At 42.5% G+C, this 20,949-nt stretch overlaps 1 protein-coding gene across 4 annotated transcripts in view; it reads right to left on the reverse strand.

The window, feature by feature from the left end:
• Positions 1-20,949, reverse strand: part of ST3GAL3 (ST3 beta-galactoside alpha-2,3-sialyltransferase 3) — a 235,491-nt gene that overhangs the window by 56,589 nt on the left and 157,953 nt on the right. The window lies entirely within an intron of this gene.

Raw genomic sequence — 20,949 nt, forward strand, 5'->3', positions numbered from 1 at the left:
GGGGTGAGCTCTGTAGCTGGCCCCTGGCCCGGCCACTCTTGAGGAGCTGAGCAACAGAGTGCAAGGTATTCTCTTGTGTTTTGCAACCATCAGTTCTCAAGTTGTCCTGCTGCAGGAAACTTCCCTGTACTAAGGCCTGGGAACACAGGGAGGGAGCGCGGGTCTGTCCCAACATGAGAGGCACAGAGGTGTCACGAGGCCAGCTGCCAGGAGGCCTGCCGCTGTGCTGCTGTCAGCAGTCAGGCTTGTGTTCCCCCGTGAGGGTCTCCCAAGAGCAGACACCATGTTACCCCGTCCTCTCCACATCGCCCTGGACAATCTCGTCCACCTTCCCTCTGAGATGGGTACATGGATTATCTCCATTTTTCTTCCTCCAGCCCAGACCTCTCTCCTAAGTGATTCACTGAAAACAGGCTCCTGGGTGGGGCCATGGCTTCCCTTGGCTACTTCACTTGCCTCGGCCTGGGCTCCATGCACGGCCGGGGGCAGAGAGTAGAAAGCTCGCATGACAGGAGGCAGGTATGAACTGGCGTCCTGCCTCCACCTGGGAGAACTGAGGCGTCAGCCCTGCTTCCCCCCTCCAGCTCTAGCTATTTATCTGGGGAGGCCAGTCACCCAGTGGTGCCCCTCACCCCCACCCTGGGGGTGCAAATAGAGTAGGGGGGGGCGCGATGAGGTCCTAAAACTGCCAGCATCCTCCCCTGTGCAGCGCGGCTGCCTCCGCCCCGGACTTGTGTGGGTGGAGCTCAGACTCAGGCCCTCCCTCCCGCTGAGTAGCCTGTGGCTGGGCTGTTCCTGGCCCGGAGCCTGACACAGCGCACAGCTCGGGAGAAGGGCCAGGATCACGTTCCGTGCTTTCACCAGCTCTTGCTGCTCACAGGCAGCAGAGCTCCCCATGTGGGGATCTTGTACCTGAACCAAGAAAAGCAAAGCTGCTAAGCTGACGAGATCAATCTCCAAATACCACAGGAATGCAGCCCGCTGCCTGCTCTCACCAGGCGCCGGGCGTCTAAGCACATCTAGGGTTCCTGCTCTGCGGCAGAGCCTGGAGCTGGGTCTGCAAGGGGGGAAGCTGCTCCCATCAGTGTGTCTGACTTTACTCCTGAAGCCCCATCCTCCCAGGGGTAGCCCAGGCATCCCCTGCACCAGGAATTCCCCCAGTCAACCTCCTACTGCCCCTCCCTGCTTAAGGGTCTCCTCTGTGCCTCTGCGACCCTCTGTCCTCGCCTCCTCCAGAGCACACGCACCTTGGTGTGAGCGTCCAGGTGCTGCTTCCCTTAACCCCGGGGTCAGGAGGCACAGAGGAAGAAAGGGGGGCTTGGAGAGGTCACGCCAAGCCAGCCCTCTTCACTTCCACAGCCTGTGCTCGTATCACTACAGTCCATGCTTCTCAAACCACCTGTCAAGAAGGACCAGTTTGTATTGCTTTTTAAATTTCAATTCTGTCACAGAGAGTGATCCTTTTATAAAGGGTAATAAAAATGAATCACTAGAAAAATTATAACACACACATAAAATATAAGCTCCACTTTTAAATTATTAGATTCAACTGACAAAAACTTACTCTAATTGCTATAGACATTTCTAAAACTTCATTTTCAATTTCTCAAAAATCTTGTTGCAAATCAGTTCACACACTTTTGATTCCACAGCACCTAACAGGCTCCCAACTGCCGGGTGCCTGCTGGGCCATTCTGCCAAGGGCTCTTGGTAGAGAAGTTAGAGAGAGGGTGAGACCCAGCTCCTCAGGTCCTGAACTGGGGCAGGAGAAGACACGCTCTGATAACATCAGGAGCGGTGAGCAGACTGAGGCCTGGCACTTCGTCTATAGCAGATGAATTCACAACCAGGAAGAACCCCACCAGGTGGGCTGGCAGCATTCACCTGTGCAAAGAAGTGTGGGTCCTTAGTCATCTAGGCAAGGAGATTTTTCCAAAGAAAACACAGCTTGGGCCATGTACTATGGACCCACCTATAAAGGTTGGAAGACAGAGCAAAGAGGAAGGAAATCGGGAGTATAGCTACAGGGTCCTGGGGGGCTGAGTTCCTGGAAAGGTCAGGGAAACAGGAGGGGTAGACTGAGACCACGAGTGGAGTCGCTTTATTTATTTATTTAATTTTTTTTCTTTTTGGCCACGTGGCTTGTGGGATCTTAGTTCCCTGCCCAGGGATTGAACCCGCACCCTCAGGAGTGAAAGCACGGAGTCCTAACCACTGGACCACGAGGGAATTCCCAGAAGTGGAGTTACTTTAAAAGCAGATCATGGATTGGTTCCCAAGGAGGCCAGAACACTGTCACTTAGGAACACATGAAAAAAACCTCATGGCAGAGGAACCAACAGGACACAGATGGCAATTCCTCCAGCTACAAGCTGCAGTCCAGGTCAAGGACAGGCATGTAAGCTGTCCAGCCCAGGCAGGACCGTCAGCCCTTGGACACTCCGCAGAGAAGCTTTAGTTATTCAGCACTCCGCTTTTTCCAGAAAGGCCCAGCACCCAAGTATTTCATTGCAGGCGTACCTACTGAAAATACTTAAAACATTCTCCAATTAAAAGGCATCTGTAATCCCCTATAGGTTCATGGTTCAGAGCCATGACTCAGGACATAAGGTGGGGCTGGTGGGTTTGATTCCTGGATCTGTGCTGCTGTGACCTTGGGTAAGTTACAGCTTTTTCATCTGTAAAGTGGGCATAACAACACTTACTCCACAGGGCTACTGAAAAGACTAAATAGGTAATGAATATACAGTGTTCAGCACAGTGGCTGGCACATAGCAAGGGTGCTATAAAACTGTGACATTTTATACACACAGGCTGTCTGCATCTGCCAATGGAGTGTAAGCTACTGAGGGGAGAGATTTTATGTACCTTATACAATGCTGAAGCTTCTAGCACCTAAAAGAGTGTCTGGTGCATAGGAGCTGCTCAATAAAGATTTGTTGAATGAATGATGTGGTAGCTATTATCATTAGGTCTACTATAGGATAGTGGAGTCAATGTGGCAACTTCTTGAGGGATGAGAGAAACCTGAGTAAGGTTAAATAGTGATTCGAAGGAGTCAGTAAAGAGAATGAAGATCCAGGTTCCTGATTTCGGGTCAAAGATACAGGAGAGGCTGGGGAATCAGAGCTCAGGGGAAGGGACTGACTTCTCTATAGAGGGGAGACGTGCCAGAACTCAATGACTAACTGATATCTCGTTGAGAAAGGAAGGAGAAAGAAAAACGCCCAGATTTCTGGCTCAGGTGACAGAGTGAATTGTGGTAACACTCAGTGAAATAGGCAACATGGACTGATTAGAATTACTGGAATTTTGGTGAGTTGGATACACTGAGTTTGAGATGCTCAAGAGTCATCCAAGTAGAGCTGTCCAGCAGGAAGTTGGCTATTTGGGTCTAGAGATCAGAAGAGATTTGGGCTCCAAACAGATTTGAGACTCATCAGCATGTATGTGTTAGCTGAAGCTAACACATAGTGAGAAGAGAAGAAAAAGGGCCATAGTTGAACCCTGGCAGACATCAACTTTTTTTTTTTTACATCAACATTTAAGGGTGGGCACAGCAGAAAGAGATTGCTTGTAAAAGAGACTGAGAAGGAATAATAGGGAAACAGGAGGAGAACAGGAAGGGAGTTTAGATGAAGCGTTAATAAGAGAGAGTTGCAAAATGTTCAAAATGGAGGAAGAGATCAATACTGCCAAACACTTCAGAGAGATCAAAAAAAGAGGTTCACTCATTGGATGTGTCAGTTAGTCCTTTTGGGTGATCTGGACAAGAGCATTTCAGGGAGGGGAGGGTGGGAGTGGAAGTGAGAGTACAGAGATTAAGAGTTAGGGGACATGAGGAAGCGGGGAGAACAATGGTAACAAGTCTCCTGCACGCTCCTGGGTCGGGGGACACTCAGCTTGCTCCCAGGCTAGAAGGACAGTGATTCTGTGGAAGTGGCTAGTGCTCTATTCTCCTCTGTAATTTATGGTTTGGGACAAAGCTTTACAAGGATGCCTCTCAATCTTACCACTCTTCCCTGGTATTGTACTGATAAAAGTCCCAGAATCCATGAAGGGCAGAGAAGGAGGGTCTTTGGAATGTGGGGCTACCAGATACCCAGCTACCTTGGCCAGGAGCCCATAAACTTTCAAATCCCCCAGGGCAGTGCAGTAGGCCTCCTGCACCTTCTCACGCGAGAGTCCCAAGACAGGCAGTTGGGACTCTGTCAATACTCCAGACTTCCTGCCTCTGAGAGCTCAGCAAGGTTTCAAAAGCCATCCTTTGGGGGCTTCCCTGGTGGCGCAGTGGCTGGGAATCCGCCTGCCAATGCAGGGGACACGGGTTCATGCCCCGGTCCGGGAAGATCCCACATGCCGCAGAGCGGCTAGGCCCGTGAGCCACAACTACTGAGCCTGCGCGTCTGGAGCCTGTGCTCCGCAACAAGAGAGGCCGCGACAGTAAGAGGCCCGCGCACCGCGATGAAGAGTGGCCCCCGCTTGCCACAACTGGAGAAAGCCCTCGCACAGAAACTAAGACCCAACACAGCCAAAAATAAATAAATAAATTAAAAAAAAAAAAAAAAAAAAAAGCCATCCTTTGCACTCGGGGGAATTTGGGCAGCTTGGACCATGGCAACGATTCCTTAGTAGCATGAGAATCACAGACACACACAGTCTCAGACACACGCCATGCACCCTGGCCTTCCCAAAGCAAAGAGTGTCCCAAGAGAAGGGAGGTTTTCCTCTGTAGAGCCAGGCAAGAAGGCAATTTCTACACCAGTGCCTCCTGAGCCCCCATCGGGCAACTGGTAGACCTCTGCACTCTGGCCCCTAGCCACCCTGCCCATGGGACAGCAGCTGTGAGAGGCAATAGAATGTGGCAGTTAAGCATATGGGCTAGGCGGTCAGAGTAGGGTTCAAACTGGGCTTCATCACTTCCTATCCGTGTGACCTCAGGCAAACTGCTCGACTTCTTTACGCCTCCGTTTCCTCAGAGTTAAAACTGTATTAATAACAATCCTATTTCATAGGATTGTTGGGAGGATTAAAACAGAAAAAATAGGAAAAGGTCTTAGCAGAGGATCTGAGAAGTCAATATTGATACATCAGTAGGTGTTGGCTGTCAGTGTTGCTGCTGTACTTGGGCACAGCCTGGATTTGGGTTCTGCTTTTGGCTGAAACTGGTCGCCGCAGGCCTCACCTATGGATGCATGCTTGTGCCTGATGCTAAGTGGCTTCACTGGTTACCATCAAAAAGACATGATACTCAATCTTTCATCAAAGCACCTTTAAAAAGCCACTCAAATGTTTATAGCAAAGCATTGCTAGGAAAATGCGGAGTGTCAATTAAGATTTTGTGAGTTGTATTTTTTCTTTAAACCTACATTTTAAATGTTTACCATGACCTATCCTGGGATCTTTATTTCTCCCTGAAAAAACTTACCTGATTTAATGAAAGTCATTGGGAAAACAGAGTTCACTAGTGTCTAACATTAAGTTTTGCTGGAATGATCTAACATTTATAGCCCCAAGATACATCCTCTCATTTCATTCTCTTGACTAATGAGTTATGCTGTGACTTTTCCAAGATCACACATAGCCCATTAAGTGAGAAAGCTGTGAGAATTTTCTGTCTCCAAATCTCATCTCTTTCCAATCTATCATATATTGGTACATGTCAAAATAATTATTTTTCTTCAGTAACTCTCTCCACTGAAAGAGTGTCTCATCAACATTCCTCATTCCCTCAGACTCTCAATCTCCCAAGGGCAGAAATCAATATCCACTCATGAAACAAGCATTAAGTGCCTACTAAGTGCTAAATGTTCTGCTAAGTATTGGCAGCCATGAATAAGACCATGTCTCTGTGCTAAGAGGTGCACAGCCTACTATGTGAGAAGAAACATCAATACATAATTACAAGTACCGTAACAGAGCTATGTGTGCAGCACTAGAGCGGGACAGGTTGAGGAAGGAGTAACTGGGTGTGTGCAGGAACGGAGGTCAGGGAAGACTTTCTGTTCCATGAGACCAATAGATGAAAAGCCCTAATCCAATGTTTACAGCAGAGCAGATGCTCAATAAATTTGATTTCCCTTGGACCTCATGCCCCCTCCTCCCCATCTCTCTCGTTAGAGGACGATGTATCCAGGCAGGCAAGGAGGATTTCCCAGCAGGCAGCACAAAGGTGTGAGAGGGAGCAGGCTGGCTTCCCAGAGAAGCAGGACTCTGCACCCTAGATGGGCCAGCCCACCAGCATCCCCCCGCTACCACTGCCTGCTCCCCAGTCTGTGCTCAGGCGTAAGAGGCAGTGACTGGGCGGGCTCAAGGAGGAGTGAGGCTTAGGGCCAGAGTGAGAATACCCTTCCCACAGCACTTGGTAACGAGAGAGAGAGAGAGAGAGAGAGAGAGAGAGAGAGAGGAGAGAGAGAGAGAGAGAGAGAGAGGGATTTAATGGCTTGTTTTTATTAGATCGGGTCAAAACTAACACGTCAAAAGAGCTGCATTAAGACCCCTTGTGTCAAAATATTATTGCTACAAAAATCAAAATCCTGAATTTACTTACAACTTTTTGGTCAAAATATCCAGAAACACTAGTTACCCACGAGGAAAAAAATTAAACAATCCTAGATCCCAACACCAGGGATCACGCCTAACACTGAAACCAAAACAAAACAATAAAAACTCAGACGGATTAATAATTCAAATATAAATAATAAAGCTATAAAAGTACTGGATGAAAATATAGAGGAAGTCACCTCTATAAATTACTATGTGTGGATATAAATTCAAAAACTGCTACAGAGGGCAATTTGCCAATAACTTTCAACATTTAAAACACACATAACTTTGGATCCATAAATATCACTTTATTCTAGATAATCTCACGTGTGCGGAGTGTTGTATAAAAAAGGTTATTCACTTAAGTAATATTTAGAGTAGTAAAAAATGGCAATTGCCTAACTGTCCATCAATAGGGAACTGATGCAGTAAAGTATAGTTTAGTTCATGGAATGCTGTGTAAAGAAGGGACTTCTGCTTCCCACCATGATAGAATAACAGGGGTGGGATTTACCCTCCTACCTTCAACAACCAGAAAACAAGTCAAAATAGATGAAACAAGTCTTCGGACCAGTGCAGGGATGGGGAACCCAAATAAAGCCCAGTGGTCTTTCTGAGTTGAAAAAAAGCGATCAAAGTTTAGGGAGGGCAAGAAGACTAGAATTTGTGGAGACTACCACAGAGGACAGAGATGCTCAGAATGCCCCAGAGATCTGCAAAGGGGTCCCCTCAGATCTTTGGCCAAGTACTGATCTGGGCGTATATGAGGGGAAATTCTGAGGCTGAGGAAAGGCCACCGGGAAGCGGTAGATCAAACAACTCCTGGTGTTCATACAGGGCTGGGAATTGTTTGTATTCATAAAACAATTGTGGAAATAAATCAGGCAGAGTGGAAATTCCTCATAATGCACAAGGCATTGGGTCCAGTTCTCAGACAGGTACTGCGTTAGTTATGGGGATAAATTAGCCCTAGACAAATGGTTGCTCAACACCTGCACTAACAATGTTAAAAGCAAATCTCAAAGGGATACAACTGATTCCAAGAAACTTAACTACATGTCCAAGCAAAACTAGCACTATTTAAGAGAATATAACAAAATCTAGCACAGAAAAACGTAAATTTCACATTGTCTTGACTCTAATAAAAAATTACTAGGCAGGCATATGAAGAATCAGAAAAATATAGGCCATTTTCAGGAGAAAAATCAATCAATAGAAACCATCCCAGAAATGACACAGATGATGAGATTACCAGACAAGGATGTTTAAACAGCTATTCTAAATATATTCTCTATGTTCAGGAAGGTAGAAAAACACATGAACATAACAAAGAATGAAATGCAAGATATAAAAAGACCTAAATGGAACCACAGAGATTAAAAATACAATATCTGAAACGAAAACACACCAGATGGGATTAACAGCTGATTAGACACCACAAGAGAAATATCAGTGGATGTGAAAACATAGCAATATCAACTATCCAAAATGAAACACAAAGAGAAATAAGAAAAAACTGGGGGGAAAAAACACCAAAGAAACCTAGCATTAAACAAACCAGTTGGATGAATGGCTTAACATACATGTAATTGGAATCCTGGGAAAGGTGATGGGCAGAAAAAATATTTGAAAAAATAAGGACAAAAAGCATCCAAATTTGATTAAAAAATAAACTATAAACCCATACATCCAATGAGCTAAATAAATGCAAGCCAAGAATAATATAAAGAAAACCACAACAAACTGCATCATATCAAATTGCTGAGAACGAGTGATAAGGAGAAAAATCTCAAAAAGCAGGCAGAGGAAAAGAGAAACATTGCATACGAAATGAAAAAAGGTAAAGGGACTTCCCTGGGGGTCCAGTGCTTAACAATCCACCTTCCAATGCAGGGGATGTGGGTTCGATCCCTGGTCAGGGAACTAAGATCCGACATGCCACAGGCAACTAAGCCCACACGCCACAACTAGAGAGAAGCCACAACTAGAGAAGCCCACATGCCACAGTGAAGATCCCACATGCCGCAACTAAGACCTGACGCAAATAATAAAATAAAATTTAAATAAATAAATAAATAAATAAGGTAAGAATGACAGAAGACTTTCGTTAGAAACTATACAAGCCAAAAGAAAGTGAAGTTACATCTTTAAAGTACTGCATGTGTGTCAAATTGTCAACCTAGAATTGTATACACAGCCAAAAACAAACTTTCGTAACTGAAGGTAAAATAGACTTTATCAGACAAACCAAAGTTGATACACTTCATTGCCATAAGATCTTCCTCATAAGAAATGTTAAAAGACGTTCTTCAAGCAGAAGAAAAAGAACACCATATAGAAATATGTGTCTACACAAAGGAAGAAAGAACAACAGTAAAACTAAGTTTGTGGGTAACTATAAAAGAGTTTTCAGGGACTTCCCTGGTGGTGTAGTGGATAAGAATCCTCCTACCAATGCAGGGGACATGGGTTCAATCCCTGGTCCAGGAAGATCTCACATGCTGCGGAGCAACTAAGCCCGTGTGCCACAACTACTGAAGCCTGCACGCCTAGCGCCCGTGCACTGCAACAAAGAGTAGCCCTGGCTCACCACAACTTAGAGAAAGCCCATGCGCAGCAACAAAGACCCAATGCAGCCATAAAAAAAAAAACATTAAATCAAAAAGCAAAGGGAGAATGAAAACAAATCCGAGGGGGAAAAAAAAGGCTTTTCATTCTAATTTTTAAAAACTTTTAAAATTTAAATTGTGGTAAAATACACATAACATAAAATTTACTATCTTAAACATTTTTAAGTGTACAATTCAGTAGTATTAAGTACTTTCACATTGTTATGCACTCAATCTCCAGAATGCTTTTCATCTTGTAAAACTGAAACTCTGTCTATTAAATATCCACTAAACAGCAATTCCTCATTTCCCCCTGTCCCCAGCCTCTGGCAACCACCATTCTATCTTCTATCTCTGTGAGTCTGACTACCCTAGATACCTCACATAAGTGAAATAAAACAGTATTGTCTTTCTATGACTGGCTTATTTCACTTAGTATAATGTCCTCAAGGTTCACCTACACAGTAGCATCTGTCAGAACCTCCCCTCTTTTTAAGGCTGGATAATATTCCATTCCATGTATATACCACATTTTATCTTTTCATCAGTTGACAGACTCTTGGATTGCTTTGGCTACTGTGAATAATGCTGCTATGAACATGGATGTGTAGATACCTCTTTCAGACCCTGCTTTCATTTCTTTTGGGTATATACCCAAAAGTAGAACTGCTGGGTCATATAGTAATTCTACTTTCAGTTTTTTGAGCAACACCATGCTGTTTTCCATAGTGGCTGCACCACCAATTTACATTGTCACCAGCAGTGCAAAAGGGTTCTGATTTCTCCACATCCTTGTCAACACTTGCTTTTTTCTGCTTTTGTGATAGCAGCCACCCTAATGAGTGTGAGGTAGTATCTCATTGTGTTTTTTTGTTTTGTTTTGTTTTTTTGGCTGTGTTGGGTCTTCGTTGCTGCCCACTGGCTTTCTCTAGTTGCGGCAAGTGGGGGCTACTCTTCATTGAGGTGCGCAGGCTTCTCATTGCAGTGGCTTCTCTTGTTGCACAGCACGGACTCCAGGTACACGGGCTTCAGTAGTTGTGGCACGTGGGCTCAGTAGTCGTGGCTCGCGGGCTCTAGAGCGCAGGGTCAGTAGTTGTGGCACCCGGGCTTAGTTGCTCCATGGCATGTGGGATCTTCCTGGACCAGGGCTTGAACCCGTGTCCCCTGCATTGACAGGCAGATTCTTAACCACTGCACCACCAGGGCAGCCCTCTCATTGTAGTTTTGATTTGCATTTCCCCAATGACTAATTATATTGAGCATTTTTTCATGTGCTTATTGGCTATTTGTATTTCATCTTTGGAGAAATGTCTATTTGAATCCTTCACCCATTTGTTGTTGTTCTTGAGTGGTAGGAGTTCTTTATATATTCTGGATATTAACACCACATCAGATATATAATGTGCAAATATCTTCTCCCATTCTGTAGGTTGCCTTTTCCTGCTCACTTTTTTTTGTTTGTTTGTTTCTTTTTTAATTTATTAATTTGAGGTGGTAAATAATTTCTCCAAAGAGTACAATGCTTCTGAAATACCCAACACATTATTTCATTTGAGAGAAAAGCTATTGGAACCAAAGAGATAATACCAAATGCTTGGGCCTCCAGGAATTTAAAACTACTTCAAAAGTTTTTCAATATTCACACACATGCCTATAATTTTCTACGTTGAATTCAATGAATAAAAATTCTATTTCTATGTTGAGTTTTTATGAAAAAAAAATAATTCCTACATTCTTTAGAAAATTGAAGTTATGAGTAGCTTTATATTTCACACAGCTTTATCCAATATTCTACGAGGTGGGAGAATTGCATTGGTCAAGGAATCAGCACAAAGAGAAGTGTACTGGAGTGAGCTGATGCAATATCAACAACCTATATACATAAGGATGTCAAAGTAATACAATCACTTCTGAAAAATCAATAATTGCCACAATCTCAAGAAGCATCCTTCTTATTATTTCTTTTATTTTTTTAAGCTTCTTTTTTTTTTTAAACATCTTTATTGGAGTATAATTGCTTTACAATGGTGTGTTAGTTTCTGCTTTATAACAAAGTGAATCAGTTATGCATATACATATGTTCCCATATCTCTTCCCTCTTGCATCTCCCTCCCTCCCACCCTCCCTATCCCACCCCTCTAAGTGGTCACAAAGCACTGAGCTGATCTCCCTGTGCTATGCGGCTGCTTCCCACTAGCTATCTATTTTACATTTGGTAGTGTATATATGTCCATGACACTCTCTCACCTTGTCACATCTCACCCCTCCCCCTCCTCATATCCTCAAGTCCATTGTCTAGTAGGTCTGTGTCTTTATTCCCGTCTTGCCACTAGGTTCTTCATGACCTTTTCTTTTTTTTTTCCTTAGATTCCATATATATGTGTTAGCATACTGTATTTGATTTTCTCTTTCTGACTTACTTCACTCTGTATGACAGACTCTAACTCCACCACCTCATTACAAATACCTCCATTTCATTTCTTTTTATGGCTGAATAATATTCCATTGTATACATGTGCCACATCTTCTTTATCCATTCATCCGATGATGGACACTTAGGTTGCTTCCATGTCCTGGCTATTGTAAATAGAGCTGCAATGAACATTTTGGTACATGACTCTTTTTGAATTATGGTTTTCTCAGGGTATATGCCCAGTAGTGGGATTCCTGGGTCATATGGTAGTTCTATTTTTAGTTTTTTAAGGAACCTCCATACTGTTCTCCATAGTGGCTGTATCAATTTACATTCCCACCAACAGTGCAAGAGTGTTCCCTTTTCTCCACACCCTCTCCAGCATTTATTGTTTCTAGATTTTTTGATGATGGCCATTCTGACCAGTGTGAGATGATACCTCATTGTAGTTTTGATTTGCATTTCTCTAATGATTAACGATGTTGAGCATTCTTTCATGTGTCTGTTGGCCATCTGTATATCTTCTTTGGAGAAATGTCTATTTAGGTCTTCTGCCCATTTTTGGATTGGGTTGTTTGTTTTTTTGTTATTGAGCTGCATGAGCTGCTTGTAAATCTTGGAGATTAATCCTTTGTCAGTTGCTTCATTTGCAAATATTTTCTCCCATTCTGAGGGCTGTCTTTTGGTCTTGTTTATGGTTTCCTTTGCTGTGCAAAAGCTTTTAAGTTTCATTAGGTCCCATTTGTTTATTTGTGTTCTTATTTCCATTTCTCTAGGGGCTGGGTCAAAAAGGATCTTGCTGTGATTTATGTCATAGAGTGTTCTGCCTATGTTTTCCTCTAAGAGTTTGATAGTGTCTGGCCTTACACTTAGGTCTTTAATCCATTTTGAGTTTATTTTTGTGTATGGTGTCAGGGAGTGTTCTAATTTCATACTTTTACATGTAGGTGTCCAGTTTTCCCAGCACCACTTATTGAAGAGGCTGTCTTTTCTCCACTGTATATGCTTGCCTCCTTTATCGAAGATAAGGTGACCATATATGCGTGGGTTTATCTCTGGGCTTTCTATCCTGTTCCATTGATCGATATTTCTGTTTTTGTGCCAGTACCATACTGTCTTGATTACTGTAGCTTTGTAATATAGTCTGAAGTCAGGGAGCCTGATTCCTCCAGCTCCATTTGTCATTCTCAAGATTGCTTTGGCTATTCGGGGTCTTTTGTGTTTCCATACAAATTGTGAAATTTTTTGTTCTAGTTCTGTGAAAAATGCCAGTGGTAGTTTGATAGGGATTGCATTGAATCTGTAGATTGCTTTGGGTAGTATACTCATTTTCACAATGTTGATTCTTCCAATCCAAGAATATGGTATATCTCTCCATCTATTTGTATCATCTTTAATTTCTTTCATCAGCGTCCTATAATTTTCTGCATACAGGTCTTTTGTCTCCTTAGGTAGGTTTATTCCTAGATATTTTATTCTTTTTGTTGCAGTGGTAAACGGGAGTATTTTCTTAATTTCACTTTCAGATTTTTCATCATTAGTATATAGGAATGCAAGAGATTTCTGTGCATTCATTTTGTATCCTGCTACTTTACCAAATTCACTGATTAGCTCTAGTAGTTTTCTGGTAGCATCTTTAGGATTCTCTATGTATAGTATCATGTCATCTGCAAACAGTGACAGCTTTACTTCTTCTTTTCCGATTTGGATTCCTTTTATTTCTTTTTCTTCTCTGATTGCTGTGGCTAACACTTCCAAAACTATGTTGAATAATAGTGGTGAGAGTGGGCAACCTTGTCTTGTTCCTGATCTTAGTGGAAATGGTTTCAGTTTTTCACCGTTGAGGACAATGTTGGCTGTGGGTTTGTCATATATGGCCTTTATTATGTTGAGGAAAGTTCCCTTTATGCCTACTTCCTGCAGGGCTTTTATCATAAATGCATGTTGAATTTTGTCGAAAGCTTTCTCTGCATCTATTGAGATGATCATATGGTTTTTCTCCTTCAATTTTTTAATATGATGTATCACATTGATTGATTTGCATATATTGAAGAATCCTTGCATTCCTGGAATAAACCCCACTTGATCATGGTGTATGATCCTTTTAATGTGCTGTTGGATTCTGTTTGCTAGTATTTTGTTGAGGATTTTTGCATCTATGTTCATCAGTGATATCGGCCTGTAGTTTTCTTTCTTTGTGACATCTTTGTCTGGTTTTGGTATCAGGGTGATGGTGGCCTCGTAGAATGAGTTGGGGAGTGTTCCTCCCTCTGCAATATTTTGGAAGAGTTTGAGAAGGATAGGTGTTAGCTCTTCTCTAAATGTTTGATAGAATTCGCCTGTGAAGCCATCTGGTCCTGGGCTTTTGTTTGTTGGAAGATTTTTAATCACAGTTTCAATTTCAGTGCTTGTGATTGGTCTGTTCATATTTTCAATTTCTTCCTGGTTCAGTCTCGGCAGGTTGTGCATTTCTAAGAATCTGTCCATTTCTTCCAGGTTGTCCATTTTATTGGCACAGAGTTGCTTGTAGTAATCTCTCATGATCGTTTGTATTTCTGCAGTGTCAGTGGTTACTTCTCCTTTTTCATTTCTAATTCTATTGATTTGAGTCTTCTCCCTTTTTCTCTTGATGAGTCTGGCTAATGGTTTATCAATTTTGTTTATCTTCTCGAAGAACCAGCTTTTAGTTTCATTGATTTTTGCTATTGTTTCCTTCATTTCTTTTTCATTTATTTCTGATCTGATCTTTATGATTTCTTTCCTTCTGCTAGCTTTGGGGTTTTTTTTGCTCTTCTTTCTCTAGTTGCTTTAGGTGCAAGGTTAGGTTGTTTATTCGAGATGTTTCCTGTTTCTTGATGTAGGCTTGTATTGCTATAAACTTCCCTCTTAGAACTGCTTTTGCTGCGTCCCATAGGTTTTGGGTCATCGTGTCTCCATTGTCATTTGTTTTTAGGTATTTTTTGATTTCCCCTTTGATTTCTTCAGTGATCACTTCGTTATTAAGTAGTGTATTCTGTAGCCTCCATGTGTTTGTATTTTTTACAGATCTTTTCCAGTAATTGATATCTAGTCTCATAGCATTGTGGTCGGAAAAGATACTTGATACGATTTCAATTTTCTTAAGTTTACCAAGGCTTGATTTGTGACCCAAGATATGATCTATCCTGGAGAATGTTCCATGAGCACTTGAGAAAAATGTGTATTCTGTTGTTTTTGGGTGGAATGTCCTATAAATATCAATTAAGTCCATCTTGTTTAATGTATCATTTAAAGCTTGTGTTTCCTTATTTATTTTCATTTTGGTTAATCTGTCCGTTGGTGAAAGTGGGGTGTTAAAGTCCCCTACTATGATTGTGTTACTGTCAATTTCCCCTTTTATGGCTGTTAGTATTTGCCTTATGTATTGAGGTGCTCCTATGTTGGGTGCATAAATATTTACAATTGTTATATCTTCTTCTTGAATCGATCCCTTGATCATTATATAGTGTCCTTCTTTGTCTCTTGTAATAGTCTTTATTTTAAAGTCTATTTTGTCTGATATGAGAATTGCTACTCCAGCTTTCTTTTGATTTCCATTTGCATGGAATATCTTTTTCCATCCCCTCACTTTCAGTCTGTATGTGTCTCTAGGTCTGAAGTGGGTCTCTTGTAGACAGCATATATATGGGTCTTGTTTTTGTATCCATTCAGCCAGTCTGTGTCTTTTGGTGGGAGCATTTAATCCATTTACATTTAAGGTAGTTATCAATATGTATGTTCCTATTCCCATTTTCTTAATTGTTTTGGGTTTGTTATTGTAGGTCTTTTCCTTCTCTTGTGTTTCTTGCCTAGAGAAGTTCCTTTAGCATTTGTTGTAAAGCTGGTTTGGTGGTGCTGAACTCTCTCAGCTTTTGCTTGTCTGTAAAGGTTTTAATTTCTCCATCAAATCTGAATGAGATCCTTGCTGGGTAGAGTAACCTTGGTTGTAGGTTTTTCTCCTTCATGACTTTAAGTATATCCTGCCACTCCCTTCTGGCTTGCAGAGTTTCTGCTGAAAGATCAGCTGTTAACCTTATGGGGATTCCCTTGTGTGTTATCTGTTGTTTTTCCCTTGCTGCTTTTAATATGTTTTCTTTATATTTAATTTTGGATAGTTTGATTAATATGTGTCTTGGTGTGTTTCTCCTTGGATTTATCCTGTATGGGACTCTCTGTGCTTCCAGGACTTGATTAACTATTTCCTTTCCCATATTAGGGAAGTTTTCAACTATAATCTCTTCAAATATTTTCTCAGTCCCTTTCTTTTTCTCTTCTTCTTCTGGGACCCCTATAATTCGAATGTTGGTGCGTTTAATGTTTTCCCAGAGGTCTCTGAGACTGTCCTCAGTTCTTTTCATTCTTTTTTCTTTATTCTGCTCTGCAGTAGTTACTTCCACTATTTTATCTTCCAGGTCACTTATCCGTTCTTGTGCCTCAGTTATTCTGCTACTGATCCCGTCTAGAGTATTTTTAATTTCATTTATTGTGTTTTTCATCGTTGCTTGGTTCCTCTTTAGTTCTTCTTCGTCCTTGTTAAATGTTTCTTGCGTTTTGTCTATTCTATTTCCAAGATTTTGGATCATCTTTACTATCATTATTCTGAATTCTTTTTCAGGTAGACTGCCTATTTCCTCTTCATTTGTTAGGTCTGGTGTGTTTTGACCCTGCTCCTTCACCTGCTGTGTGTTTTTTTGTCTTCTCATTTTGCTTATCTTACTGTGTTTGGGGTGTCCTTTTCACAGGCTGCAGGTTCGTAGTTCCCGTTGTTTTTGGTATCTGTCCCCAGTGGCTAAGGTTCATTCAGTGGGTTGTGTAGGCTTCCTGGTGGAGGGGCCTAGTGCCTGTGTTCTGGTGGATGAGGTTGGATCTTGTCTTTCTGGTGGGCACGTCCATGTCTGGTGGTGTGTTTTGGGGTGTCTGTGGCCTTATTATGATTTTAGGCAGCCTCTCTGCTAATGGATGGGGCTGTGTTCCTGTCTTGCTAGTTGTTTGACATAGGGTGTCCAGCACTGTAGCTTGCTGGTCATTGAATGAAGCTGGGTCTTGATGTTGAGATGGAGATCTCTGAGAGATTTTTGCCATTTGGTATTACGTGGAGCTGGGAGGTCTCTTGTGGACCAGTGTCCTGAAGTTGGCTCTCCCACCTCAGAGGCACAGCCCTGATGCCTGGCTGGAGCACCAAGAGCCTTTCATCCACACGGCTCAGAATAAAAGGGAGAAAAAAATAGAAAGAAAGAAAGAAAGAAAGAGGATAAAATAAAATAAAATAAAGCTATTATAATAAAAAATAAGAAAAAAAATTATTAAGAAAAAATTTATTAAGAAAAAATTTTTTAATTTTTTTAAAATAAAAAATATGAAAAAACTTATTAAAATTTTTTTATTCATTTCTAAAAATAGAAAATAAGGAAAAAATTATTAAGAAAACATTTATATAGAAAAAAAAATTTTTTTAAGTAAAAACAAAAAAAACAAAAAAAAACGAACGGACCTAACTCTAGGACTAATGGTGAAAACAAAGCTATACAGACAAAATCTCACCCAGAAGCATACACATATACACTCACAAAAAAAGGAAAAGGAAAACAATTAATATATCCTGCTCCCAAAGTCCACCTCCTGAATTTGGGATGATTCGTTGTCTATTCAGGTATTCAACAGATGCAGGCACTTCAAGTTGTTTGTGGAGCTTTAATCCGCTGCTTCTGAGGCTGCTGGGAGAGATTTCCCTTTCTCTTCTTTGTTCATACAGCTCCCAGGGTTCAGCTTTGGATTTGGACCCGCCTCTGCATGTAGGTCGCCTGAGGGTGTCTGTTCCCCGCCCAGACAGAACGGGGTTAAAGGAGCAGCTGCTTCGGGGGCTCTGGCTCACTCAGGCCGGGGCGAGGGGTACGGATGCGGAGTGAGCCTGCGGCGGCAGAGGCCAGCGTGACGTTGCAGCAGCCTGAGGCACGCCATGCGTTCTCCCCGGGAAGTTGTCCCTGGATCACGGGACCCTGGCGGTGGCGGGCTGCACAGGCTCCCGGGAGGGGCGGTGTGGAGAGTGACCTGTGCTCGCACACAGGCTTCTTGGTGGCGGCAGCAGCAGCCTTAGCGTCTCCTGCCCGTCTCTGGGGTCCATGCTGATAACCGCGGCTCACGCCCGCCTCTGGGGTCCGCGCTGATAGCCGCGGCTCGCGCCCGTCTCTGGAGTTCGTTTAGGCGGCGCTCTGAATCCCCTCTCCTTGCGTGCCGCGAAACAAAGAGGCAAGACAAAGTCTCTTGCCTCTTCGGCAGCTGCAGACTTTTTCCCGGATTCCCTCCCGGCTAGCACCGAAGCCGGAGTCTCAGCTCCCAGCCCCCGCCCACCCCGGCGGGTGAGCAGACAAGCCTCTCGGGCTGGTGAGTGCTGCTCGGCACCGAGCCTCTGTGCGGGAATCTCTCCGTTTTTCCCTCTGCGCCCCTGTTGCTGTGGGTTCCGCGCTGATAGCCGCGGCTCACGCCCGTCTCTGGAGCTCATTTAGGCAGCGCTCTGAATCCCCTCTCCTTGCGCGCTGCGAAACAAAGAGGCAAGAAAAAGTCTCTTGCCTCTTTGGCAACTGCAGACTTTTCCCCGGACTCCCTCCCGGCTAGCACTGAAGCCGGAGCCTCAGCTCCCAGCCTCCGCCCGCCCCGGCGGCTGAGCAGACAAGCCTCTCGGGCTGGTGAGTGCTACTCGGCACCGATCCTCCATGCAGGAATCTCTCCGCTTTGCCCTCCGCACCCCTGTGGCTGCGCTCTGCTCCGTGGATCTGAAGCTTCCCCCCTCTGCCACCCGCAGTCTCTGCCCGGGAAGGGGCTTCCTAGTGTGTGGAAACCTTTCCTCCTTCACAGCTCCCTCCCACTGGTGCAGGTCCCGTCCTTATTCTTTTGTCTCTGTTCTTTCTTTTTTCTTTTGCCCTACCCAAGTACGTGGGGATTTTCTTGCCTTTTGGGAGGTCTGACGTCTGCCAGTGTTCAGTGGGTGTTCTGTAGGAGCAGTTCCACGTGTAGATGTATTTCTACTGTATCTGTGGGAAGGAAGGTGATCTCTGCGTCTTACTCTTCCGCCACCTTGCCCAGACCCCCTGCTCTCTTTTAATTCACTTTAAATAATTAACTCTTTAAAACAAAAATAAATAAGGACAGTGTTGTGTGGGTTTATAATACATAAATGTAAAATATGACAAAAATAGCACAAAGGGCAGAAGGTGAAATGGAAGTATACTGTTCTAAGGTTCATAAGCTCTAAGCAAAGTGCTATAATATTATTTAAAAGTAGATTATAAATCAACGATGTATATTGTAAACTCTAGAATAATCATGAAAAACATAAAACAAAGAGGCATAGCTATTAAACCAACAGTTTTATTTTATGGTAAAATAAAACCATAAAACACACTCAATTAACCCAAAAGGAAGCAGGAAAAGAAAGGGAAAAAAGAAACTAGCAGAAAACTCATAGCAAGATGGTAGATTTAAGCCGAACCACACTGATGATTACATTAAATATAAACAGTATAAACATTCCAGTAAAAGGCAGGCATTATCAGATTGGATAAAAAAGCAAGACTCCATTATATGTTGTCTGCAAGAAACGCTCTCTAATTATAAAGAAACAGATAGGTTAAATGTAAAAGGAGGGACTGCTGCCAACCACACCCCTAAGATCCAACTTCTCTGATGCTCAAGGGTATAAACATACAAACTCCTTCTCCACCAGAAAATGTAAAATAGAAAAACATATACCATGATGAAACTAACTTTTAAAAGGCTGGAGTGGTTATATTAATATCAAACAAGGAAGATTTCAGAACAAGGATTATTACCAGTGAAAAAGGGACATTTCAGAAAAATGAAGGATTCTATTCAGCAAGGGGCTACAATCCTAAATGTGTATGCACTAAATGGCAGAGCTTCAAAATACACTGAAGCAAAAACTGATAAATGGAGACTTCAACATCCCTCTGTTAGTAACTGACCATATGTGGAATCTAAAAATAAAATGATACACTTAACCACTGTGCCACCAGAGAAGTCCTGGGAAAGACTTCTTAGATAAAACATCAAAAGCAGGGCTTCCCTGGTAAGCCCTCTAAGCCTTCCCTTCCCTCTAAACCTACTAGAACAGCTAAAATTAAAAAGATTGATGTCAGGGATATAAAACAACTAAAACTCATACTTTGCTGGCAGGAAAGCAAAACAGTATAGTCACTTTGGAAAACAGTTTGGCAAATTCTTATGAAGTGAAGCATACATCCTCTACACAAATGTTTATACTGGCTTTATTTATAATAGCTAAAAACTGGAATTAACCCAAATGTCTTTTGACTGTTGAATAAACAACATACAATGTTATGCCCATATAATGGAATACTATTCAGCAATAAAAAGGAACAAGCAACTGCTACACACGTGTGAATCCCAAATGCATTATACTAAACAAAAGAGGCAGACCCAAAAGGCTACTATATGATCCATTTATATGACATTCTGGAAATACTACAGGGACAGTAGTTGTCAGGGCCTGGGGGTCAAGGGAGGGGTTAACTGCAAAGAAGTATGAAGGAACTTTTGGGGGTGATGTTGGACATGTTCTATTAACTGTTATGGTGGTTGCACAAAGGTATTATCAAAACTCATACAACTATACTAATATGTAGATTTTACTGTATGTAAATTAAACCTCAACAAATCTTTAATAAAATTATGACACCTCCAAACAATTATATATTATGCAATCATTTAAAATATGAGATGAATCCATATATGCTGGTAATAGGATAAACTCTAAGACATACTGTTAGGAGTAAAAGGCAAGATACAGTATAATAAATACAGTATGTTCCTGTTTATAGTAATATTGGCTGTCTCTGGGATCTGGAGTGGGAATATATACCCTTTTGTACTGTTTGAGTTTTTTTTCCCCACATGCTTATATTACTTTCAATTAGAAAACCCATACACAGGTCAAGGAAAACTCACAGGTGTCTGGCCCAGGGACCTGAGCAATGTAGGTCTGAGAAAACCCATGCAAAAATATGGAACATGGTGCCAGACACTTAAGAAGTGCTCAGTAAATAGCTGGGGGAAACAAAACATTGGAATCAAGTCAGAAGGCAGACCCTGGACAAAGAGATCTCTAACTGAACACCAGATATTCAGCCAGCAGAGCCTTCTGTTTTATACAAGGAGCTAAGCTTGGATTGCTGACATTAGGAAAGAAAAGGAGCATAAAATCCAAATATCCTGGATTTGCTTTTGGGCAAGCTGTCAGCATTCCTTTGCAAGCACACTGTGTGCCCTAACCTCAGCCTTCTAAGGGACGGGGTGCATACCCTTCCCCCGTGAACACAGCCCACCCCA

This window comes from Balaenoptera physalus, assembly GCF_965194825.1.
Source record: "Balaenoptera physalus genome assembly, chromosome: 1".
Taxonomy (NCBI): domain Eukaryota; kingdom Metazoa; phylum Chordata; class Mammalia; order Artiodactyla; family Balaenopteridae; genus Balaenoptera; species Balaenoptera physalus.